Here is an 11,069-nt window from a genome sequence, read left to right as displayed (position 1 = left end):
GAGCGCTAATTTCCAGAATCTATAAAGAACTCAAAAAACTCTACACGAAGAATACAAATAATCCAATCAACAAATGGGCTAAGGAAATGAACAGACACTTCACAGAAGAAGATGTACAAGTAATCAACAGATATATGAAGAAATGTTCAACATCCCTAGTAATAAGGGAAATGCAAATCAAAACTACCCTAAGATTTCATCTCACCCCAATTAGAATGGCGATTATCAAGAACACAAGCAACAATAGGTGTTGGCGAGGATGTGGTGAAAAAGGAACACTTATACATTGCTGGTGGGGTTGCAAATTAGTGCAGCCACTCTGGAAAGCAGTGTGGAGATTCCTCAGAAAGCTTGGAATGGAAACACCATTTGACCCAGCTATCCCACTCCTTGGCCTATACCCAAAGGACTTAAAATCAGCATACTACAGAGATACAGCCACATCAATGTTCATAGCTGCTCAATTCACCATAGCCAGATTGTGGAACCAACCTAGATGCCCTTTAGTTGATGAATGGATAAAGAAACTGTGGCATATTTATACAATGGAATATTACTCCGCAATGAAGAATGATAAAATTATGGCATTTGTAGGCAAATGGACGAAATTGGAGAATATCATGCTAAGTGAGATAAGCCAATCTCAAAAAACCAACGATGAATGATCTCACTGATAAGCGGATGAGGACATATAATGGGGGGTGGGAGGGGTTAGCATTAGGTTTAGGGTTAGGTTTAGGGTTAGGGATAAGGAGAGCGGTAAGAATGAAGGAAAGAAGGACTGTATAGAGGGAAAAGGGGGGTGGGAGGAATGGGGGGGAGGGAAAAAAATAAACATCATTGCCCTATGTAAACGTATGATTACACAAATGGTATGCCTTGACTCTATGTACAAATAGAGAAACAACATGTATCCCATTGGTATACAATTAAAAAAAAAAAGAATGAAAAAAAAAAGAATTCAAACAATATAACTTAAGTATAGTAAAAAAAAAAAAAAAAAGATTGCACTGAATCTGTAAATTGCTTTGGGTAATATGGATATTTTAATAATAATTATTCTTCCAATACAGGAGTATGTATGTCTTTGAACTTATTTGTGTCCTCTTCAATTTCTTTCATCATTTTATAATTTTAACTGTAGAGATCCTTTATCTCTTTGGTTAATTTTATTCATAGGTATTTTATTATATTTTGTAGTTATGGTAAAAAGGGTTGCTTTCTTTCTTTTTTTTATTATTGTAAACAAATGGGATACATGTTGTTTCTCTGTTTGTACATGGAGTCAAGGCATACCATATGTGTAATCATAAATTTACATAGGGCAATGTTGTTTGATTCATTATGTTATTATTTTCCCTTCCCCTCCACCACTCCCACCCCTCCCACCCCTCTTTTCCCTCTATACAGTCCTTCCTTACCATTCTTACCACCCTCCTTATCCCTAACCCTAAACTTAACCCTAACTGTAACGCTAACTCCTCCCACCCCCCATTATATGTCCTCATCCGCTTATCAGTGAGATCATTCATCCTTTAGTTTTTTGATATTGGTTTATCTCACTTAGCATGACATTCTCCAATTTCATCCATTTGCCTGCAAATGCCATAATTTTATCATTCTTCATGGCGGAGTAATATTCCATTGTATATATATGCCACAGTTTCTTTATCCATTCATCAACTGAAGGGCATTTAGGTTGGGTCCACAATCTGGCTATGGTGAATTGAGCAGCTATGAACATTGATGTGGCTGTATCTCTGTAGTATGCTGATTTTAAGTCCTTTGGGTATAGGCCAAGGAGTGGGATAGCTGGGTCAAATGGTGGTTCCATTCCAAGCTTTCTGAGGAATCTCCATACTGCTTTCCAGAGTGGCTGCACTAATTTGCAACCCCACCAGCAATGTATGAGTGTACCTTTTTCCCCACATCCTCGCCAACACCTATTGTTGCTTGTATTCTTGATAATCGCCATTCTAATTGGGGTGAGATGAAATGTTAGAGTAGTTTTGATTTGCATTTCTCTTTTTACTAGAGATGTTGAACATTTTTTCATATATCTGTTGATTACTTGTATATCTTCTTCTGTGAAGTGTCTGTTCATTTCCTTAGCCCATTTGTTGATTGGATTATTTGTATTCGTGGAGTAGAGTTTTGAGTTCTTTATAGAATCTGGAAATTAGTGCCCTATGTGAAGTATGAGTGGCAAATATTCTCCCACTCTGTAGGCTCTCTCTTCACATTACTGATAGTTTCCTTTGCTGAGAGAAAGCTTTTTAGTTTGAATCTATCCCAGTTGTTGATTCTTGCTTTTATTTCTTGTGCTATGGGAGTCCTGTTAAGGAAGTCTGATCCTAAGCCAACAAGTTGAAGGTTTGGACCTACTTTTTCTTCTATAAGATGCAGGGTCACTGGTCTGATTCCGAGGTCCTTGATCCATTTTGAGTTGAGTTTTGTGTACGGTGAGAGATAGGGGTTTAATTTCATTCTGTTGCATATGGTTTTCCAGTTTTCCCAGCACCATCTGTTGAAGAGGCTATCTTTTCTCCATTGCATATTTTTGGAACCTTTGTCTAGTATGAGAAAATTGTATTATTTTGGTTTGTGTCCATGTACTCTATTCTGTACCATTGATCTACCTGTCTATTTTGGTACCAATACCATGCAGTTTTTGTTACTATTGCTTTGTAATAGAGTTGAAGATCTGGTATTGCGATACCCCCTGCTTCGCTCTTTCTACTGAGGATTGGTTTAGCTATTCTGGGTTTTTTATTCTTCCAGATGAATTTCATAATTGCTTGCTCTATTTCTGTAAGGTACATCATTGGGATTTTAATTGGAATTGCATTGAATCTGTATAGCACTTTTGGTAGTATGGCCATTTTGACAATATTAATTCTGCCTATCCAGGAACATGGGAGATCTTTCCATCTTCTAAGGTTTTCTTGAATTTCTTTCTTTAGTGTTCTGTAGTTCTCATTGTAGAGGTCTATCACCTCTTTTGTGAGATTGATTCCCAAGTATTTTATTTTTTTCGATGCTATTGTGAATGGGGTAGTTTTCCTAATTTCTCTTTCTGAAGATTCATCACTTATGTATAAAAATGCATTGGATTTATGAGCATTGATCTTGTAACCTGCTACTTTACTGAATTCACTTATGAGTTCTAAAAGTTTTCTGGTGGAATTTCCAGGTTCCTCTAAATATATAATCATGTCATCAGTGAACAGGGATAGTTTGAGTTCTTCTTTTCGAATTCATATCCCTTTAATTTCTTTGGTTTGTCTAATTGCTCTGGCTAGAGTCTCAAGGACGATGTTGAATAGAAGTGGTGAAAGAGGGCATCCCTGCCTTGTTCCAGTTTTTAGGGGGAACGCTTTCAGTTTTTCACCATTTAGAAAGATATTAGCCATGGGCTTAGCGTAGATTGCCTTTATAATGTTAAGGAATGTTCCCACTACCCCAATTTTTTCTAATGTTTTGAGCATGAAGGGATGCTGTATTTTATCAAATGCTTTTTCTGCATCTATTGAAATAATCATGTGATTCTTAACTTTAAGTCTGTTGATATGGTGAATGACATTTATTGATTTCCGGATGTTGAACCAACCTTGCATCCCTGGGATAAAGCCCCCTTGATCATGGTGCACTATATTTTTAATATATTTTTGGATGCAATTTGCTAAAATTTTGTTGAGAATTTTTGTGTCGATGTTCATTAAGGATATTGGTCTGAAATTTTCTTTCCTTGATGTGTCTCTGTCTGGTTTAGGAATCAGGGTGATATTGGCTTCATAGAACGAGTTTGGGAGGGTTCCCTCCTCTTCTATTTCATGGAATAGTTTGAGGAGTATTGGAATGAGCTCTTCTTTAAAGGTTTTGTAGAACTCGGCTGAGAACCCATCTGGTCCTGGACTTTACTTTGTTGGTAGGCTTTTGATGACCTCTTCTATTTCATTGCTTGAAATTGATTTATTGAAGTTGTGTATGTCCTCCTCGTTCAGTTTAGGTAATTCATAAGTCTCTAGAAACTTGTTGATGTCTTTGAGGTTTTCTGTTTTGTTGGAGTATAGATTTTCAAAATAGCTTCTAATTATGTTTTGCATTTCACTCGTGTCTGTTGTGATATTTCCTTGTTTATTCCGAATTTTAGTAATTTGGGTTTTCTCCCTCTTTGTCTTTGTTAGTGTGGCTAAGGGCTTATCAATTTTGTTTATTTTTTAAAAGAACCAACTCTTTATTTTGTTAATTTTTCCGATTGCTTCTTTTGTTTCAATTTTGTTGATTTCGGCTCTGATTTTAACTATTTCCTGTCTTCTACTACTTTTGGTGTTGGTCTGCTCTTCTTTTTCTAGGGCTTTGAGCTTAGTGTTAAGTCATTTATTTGTTGATTTCTACTTCTTTTGTTGAATGCGCCCCATGAAATAAATCTTCCTCTAAGTACTGCTTTCATAGTGTCCCAGAGATTTTGATATGATGTGTCTTTGTTCTCGTTTACTTCTAAGAATTTATTTATTTATTTATTTATTTATTTATTTATTTTTTTTTTACGTTTACATAGGGTAATGATGTTTATTATATTTTTCCCCTCCCCCCCACCCCTCCCACCCCTCCCACCCCTCTTTTCCCTCTACACAGTCCTTCTTTCCTTCATTCTTACTGCTCTCCTTAGCCTAACTCTAAACCTAACCCTAAACCTAATGCTAGCCCGTCCCACCCCCCATTATATGTCCTCATCCGCTTATCAGCGAGATCATTCGTCCTTTAGTTTTTTGAGATTGGCTTATCTCACTTAGCATGATATTCTCCAATTTCGACCATTTGCCTACAAATGCCATAATTTTATCATTCTTCATTGCGGAGTAATATTCCATTGTATAAATATGCCACAGTTTCTTTATCCATTCATCAACTGAAGGACATCTAGGTTGGTTCCACAATCTGGCTATGGTGAATTGAGCAGCAATGAACATTGATGTGGCTGTATCTCTGTAGTATGCTGCTTTTAAGTCCTTTGGGTATAGGCCAAGGAGTGGGATAGCTGGGTCAAATGGTGTTTCCATTCCAAGCTTTCTGAGGAATCTCCACACTGCTTTCCAGAGTGGTTGCACTAATTTGCAACCCCACCAGCAATGTATGAGTGTTCCTTTTTCACCACATCCTCGCCAACACCTATTGTTGCTTGTGTTCTTGATAATCGCCATTCTAATTGGGGTGAGATGAAATCTTAGGGTAGTTTTGATTTGCATTTCCCTTATTACTAGGGATGTTGAACATTTTTTCATATATCTGGTGATTACTTGTACATCTTCTTCTGTGAAGTGTCTGTTCATTTCCTTAGCCCATTTGTTGATTGGATTATTTGTATTCTTGGTGTAGAGTTTTTTGAGTTCTTTATAGATTCTGGAAATTAGCGCTCTATCTGAGGTATGGTTGGCAAAGATATTCTCCCACTCTGTAGGCTCTCTCTTCACATTACTAATAGTTTCCTTTGCTGGGAGAAAGCTTTTTAGTTTGAATCTATCCCAGTTGTTGATTCTTGCTTTTATTTCTTGTGCTATGGGAGTCCTGTTAAGGAAATCTGATCCTGAGCCAACAAGTTGAAGATTTGGACCTACTTTTTCTTCTATAAGATGCAGGGTCTCTGGTCTGATTCCGAGGTCCTTGATCCATTTTGAGTTGAGTTTTGTGTACGGTGAGAGATAGGGGTTTAGTTTCATTCTGTTGCATATGGTTTTCCAGTTTTCCCAGCACCATTTGTTGAAGAGGCTATCTTTTCTCCATTGCATATTTTTGGAACCTTTGTCTAGTATGAGAAAATTGTATTTATTTGGGTTTGTGTCCATGTCCTCTATTCTGTACCATTGATCTACCTGTCTATTTTGGTACCAATACCATGCCGTTTTTGTTACTATTGCTTTGTAGTAGAGTTGAAGATCTGGTATTGCAATACCCCCTGCTTCGCTCTTTCTACTGAGGATTGCTTTAGCTATTCTAGGTTTTTTATTCTTCCAGATGAATTTCATAATTGCTTGCTCTATTTCTGCGAGGTACATCATTGGGATTTTAATTGGAATTGCATTGAATCTGTATAGAACTTTAGGTAGTATAGCCATTTTGACGATATTAATTCTGCCTATCCAGGAACATGGGAGATCTTTCCATCTTCTAAGGTTTTCTTGAATTTCTTTCTTTAGTGTTCTGTAGTTCTCATTGTAGAGGTCTATCACCTCTTTTGTGAGATTGATTCCCAAGTATTTTATTTTCTTCGATGCTATTGTGAATGGGGTAGTTTTCCTAATTTCTCTTTCTGAAGATTCATCACTTATGTATAAAAATGCATTGGATTTATGAGCATTGATCTTGTAACCTGCTACTTTACTGAATTCACTTATGAGTTCTAAAAGTTTTCTGGTGGAATTTCCAGGTTCCTCTAAATATATAATCATGTCATCAGCGAACAGGGATAGTTTGAGTTCTTCTTTTCCTATTTGTATCCCTTTAATTTCTTTGGTTTGTCTGATTGCTCTGGCTAGAGTCTCAAGGACGATGTTGAATAGAAGCGGTGAAAGAGGGCATCCCTGCCTTGTTCCAGTTTTTAGGGGGAACGCTTTCAGTTTTTCACCATTTAGAATGATATTAGCCATGGGCTTAGCGTAGATGGCCTTTATAATGTTTAGGAATGTTCCCATTACCCCAATTTTTTCTAGTGTTTTGAGCATGAAGGGATGCTGTATTTTATCAAATGCTTTTTCTGCATCTATTGAAATAATCATGTGATTCTTAACTTTAAGTCTGTTGATATGGTGAATGACATTTATTGATTTCCGAATGTTGAACCAACCTTGCATCCCTGGGATAAAACCCACTTGATCGTGGTGCACTATCTTTTTAATATATATTTGTATGCGATTTGCTAAAATTTTGTTGAGAATTTTTGCATCGATGTTCATTAAGGATATTGGTCTGAAATTTTCTTTCCTTGATGTGTCTCTGTCTGGTTTAGGTATCAGGGTGATATTGGCTTCATAGAACGAGTTTGGTAGGGTTCCCTCCTCTTCTATTTCATGGAATAGTTTGAGGAGTATTGGAATGAGCTCTTCTTTAAAGGTTTTGTAGAACTCGGCTGAGAACCCATCTGGTCCTGGACTTTTCTTTGTTGGTAGGCTTTTGATGACCTCTTCTATTTCATTGCTTGAAATTGGTTTATTTAAGTTGTGTATGTCCTCCTCGTTCAGTTTAGGTAGTTCATATGTCTCTAGAAATTTGTTGATGTCTTCAAGGTTTTCTGTTTTGTTGGAGTATAGATTTTCGAAATAGCTTCTAATTATGTTTTGTATTTCACTCGTGTCTGTTGTGATGTTTCCTTGTTCATTCCGAATTTTAGTAATTTGAGTTTTCTCCCTTTTTCTCTTTGTTAGTGTGGCTAAGGGTTTATCAATTTTATTTATTTTTTCAAAGAACCAACTATTTATTTTATTAATTTTTCCGATTGTTTCTTTTGTTTCGATTTCGTTGATTTCGGCTCTGATTTTAACTATTTCCTGTCTTCTACTACTTTTGGTATTGGTCTGCTCTTCTTTTTCTAGTGCTTTGAGCTGTAGTGTTAACTCGTTTATTTGTTGATTTCTACTTCTTTTTTTGAATGCACCCCATGAAATAAATCTTCCTCTAAGTACTGCTTTCATAGTGTCCCAGAGATTTTGATATGATGTGTCTTTGTTCTCGTTTACTTCTAAGAATTTTTTTATTTCCCTCCTGATGTCTTCTGTTATCCATTCATCATATAATAGTGTATTATTTAGTCTCCAGGTATTGGAGAAGTTTCTGTTTTTTATTCTGTCATTTATTTCTAATTTCAATCCATTATGATCTGATAGAGTACAAGGTAGTATCTCTATCTTCTTGTATTTACTAACAGTAGCTTTGTGGCATAAAATATGGTCTATTTTAGAGAAGGATCCATGTGCTGCTGAGAAGAAAGTGTATTCATTCTGTGTTGGATGGTATATTCTATATATGTCCGTTAAGTCTAAATTGCTGATTGTGTTGTTGAGATCTATAGTTTCTTTATTCAATTTTTGTTTGGACGATCTATCCAGTGGTGAGAGAGGTGTGTTAAAATCGCCTAGTATTATTGTGTTGTGGTCTATTTGGTTTCTGGAATTGAGAAGGATTTGTTTGACGTACGTGGATGAGCCAATGTTCGGGGCATAGATATTTATGATTGTTATGTCTTGCTGATTTATGCTCTAAGAATTTTTTTATTTCCCTCCTGATGTCTCCTGTTATCCATTCATCATATAATAGTGTATTATTTAATCTCCAGGTATTGGAGAAGATTCTGTTTTTTATTCTGTCATTTATTTCTAATTTCAATCCATTATGATCTGATATACTACAAGGTAGTATCTCTTATCTTCTTGTATTTGCTAACAGTAGCTTTGTGGCATAAAATATGGTCTATTTTAGAGATGGATCCATGTGCTGCTGAGAAGAAAGTGTATTCGTTCTTTGTTGGATGGTATATTCTATATATGTCCGTTAAGTCTAAATTATTGAATGTGTTATTGAGATCTATGGTTTCTTTATTCAATTTTTGTTTGGAAAATCTATACAGTGGTGAGAGAGGTGTGTTAAAATCACCTAGTATTATTGTGTTGTGGTCTATTTGATTTCTGGAATTGAGAAGGATTTGTTTGACGTACATGGATGAGCCAATGTTCGGGGCATAAATATTTATGATTGTTATGTCTTGCTGATTTATGCTTCCCTTAAGCAGCATGTAATGTCCTTCTTTATCCCTTCTGACTAGTTTTGACTTGAAGTCCACATTATCTGAAATGAGGATGGATACTCCATCTTTTTTGCTGTGTCCGTGTGCATGGTATGTTTTTCCCCATCCTTTCACCTTTAGTCTATGGGTATCTCTTTCTATGAGATGAGTCTCTTGCAGGCAGCATATTGTTGGATTTTTCTTTTTAATCCAATCTGCCAGTCTATGTCTTTTGATTGATGAATTCAGGCCATTAACATTCAGGATTATTATTGTATTATTGTGATATGATTTGTATTCCCAGTCATTTGACTCATTTTGTTTTTTGACATGATTTGGTTTCTCCTTTATTTGGCTATTCCTTTAGGCTAGTTCCTCCTGTTGCTGATTTGCATTGCTGTTTTTCATCTCTTCCTCATGGAATATATTGCTGAGAATGTTCTGTAATGCTGGCTTTCTGTTTGTAAATTCCTTTAGCTTTTGTTTATCATGGAAGGATCTTATTTCATCGTCAAATCTGAAAGTAAGTTTTGCTGGGTATAAGATTCTTGGTTGGCATCCGTTTTCTTTAAGGGCTTGGTAAATGTTGTTCCAGGCCCTTCTAGTTTTTAGGGTCTGGATTTAAAAATCTGCTGATATTCTTATTGGTTTCCCCCTGAATGTAATTTGATTCTTTTCTCTCGCGGCCTTTAAAATTCTGTCTTTATTTTGTATATTAGGTATTTTCATTATAATGTGCCTTGGTGTGGTTCTGTTGTAGTTTTGTATATTTGGAGTCCTATAAGCCTCTTGTACTTGGTTTTCCATTTCATTCTTTAGATTTGGGAAATTTTCTGTTATTATTTCATTGAATAGATTGTTCATTCCTTTGGTTTGTTTCTCTAAGCCTTCCTCAATTCCAATAATTCTTAAATTTGGCCTTTTCATGATATCCCATAATTCTTGTAGATTATGTTCATGATTTCTTACCATCTTTTCTGTTTGGCCAACTTTGTTTTCAAGATTAAATATTTTGTCCTCAATGTCTGAGGTTCTGTCTTCCAGGTGTTCTATCCTATTGGTTATGCTTTCTATGGAGTTTTTAACTTGGTTTATTGTTTCCTTCATTTCAAGGATTTCTGTTTGGTTTTTGTTCAGTATCTCTAACTCTTTATTGAAATGATATCTTGCTTCCTGTATTTGGTCTTTTAACTGTTGATTGGTGCGATCATTTAATGCCTGCATTTGCTCTTTCATCTCCTCCTTCAATGCCTGCATTTGCTCTTTCATCTTCTCGTTTGCTTCCCTGATTGTTTTAATTATGTACATTCTGAACTCCCTTTCTGACATTTCTTCTGCTGTGCTGTCATTGGGTTTTATTGATATAGTATCTAGGTTTGTTTGGGACATTTTTTTCCCTTGTTTTCTCATATTGTTCAGATGTCAATGGGACTCTGAGATATTGCAGATTTCCTCTATTGGCTTATAGTGTCCCTGTAGATTTCCAGTGTATCACCTCCCAGCCTTCAATGGCCTGAAGTCTTGGAGGAACTTGATAATGCAGTGCTTCCGAACAAAGCTGCCCCTAGCCTGCTACTGGTTCCAGGGCTTGGAGCTGGCTCTCACTTGGGGGGCCTGCTCCAAGAAGCTGGCCCTGTGGAAGGAGCCCACTGCTGGAGTGAGCAGGGCTACCTGGGGAAGACTCTAGCTGCCCTGACCTGCTCTGATAAGCTGCCCCTATCGGTGCCTGCTGCCCAGGCAGAGCTTCACCCAGTGGAGGAGACTCATCCTGTGGCTCTATTTTAGTCCAAGTCTCTCAATGCCTCCCCTTCTTGAATCCTGGGTTCTGGAGCGACTGGAGATGCAGTCACCCTCTAATCCGCCATCTTGGATCGCCCCGTGGAAAGAGCCTGTGGCCGGAGGGGGCAGGGCCACCTGGAGAAGTCTCTGGCTCGGATTGCTTTCTTGATTTCTATTTTAAAGAATTGGCTATTGGCCTATAAAAATGCTACTGATTATTGTAATTTGATTTTATATCCTGAAACTTTGCAGAATTCATTTATTAGCTCTAACATATTTTGGTGGAATTTGGGGGTTTATATGTAAAATGATGTCATCAGCAAGTAGTGAAAATTTAAGTTTAACTTTTGTTTTCCAATTTGAATGACCTTTGTTCCTTTCTCTTGCCTCACTGCTCTGGCTAGGACTTTCAGCACTACTTTGAGTAAAAAGTGATAAATGTGGGCATTTTTATTTTGTTCCAGATCTTGGGGAGAGAGAGTTTTCAGTTCTTCACCATTTGTTATAATGCTTG

The sequence above is a fragment of the Sciurus carolinensis genome, chromosome 8 (assembly GCF_902686445.1).
Source record: "Sciurus carolinensis chromosome 8, mSciCar1.2, whole genome shotgun sequence".
Classification (NCBI taxonomy): Eukaryota; Metazoa; Chordata; class Mammalia; order Rodentia; family Sciuridae; genus Sciurus; species Sciurus carolinensis.
Note: the sequence above shows the minus strand (reverse complement) of the source record.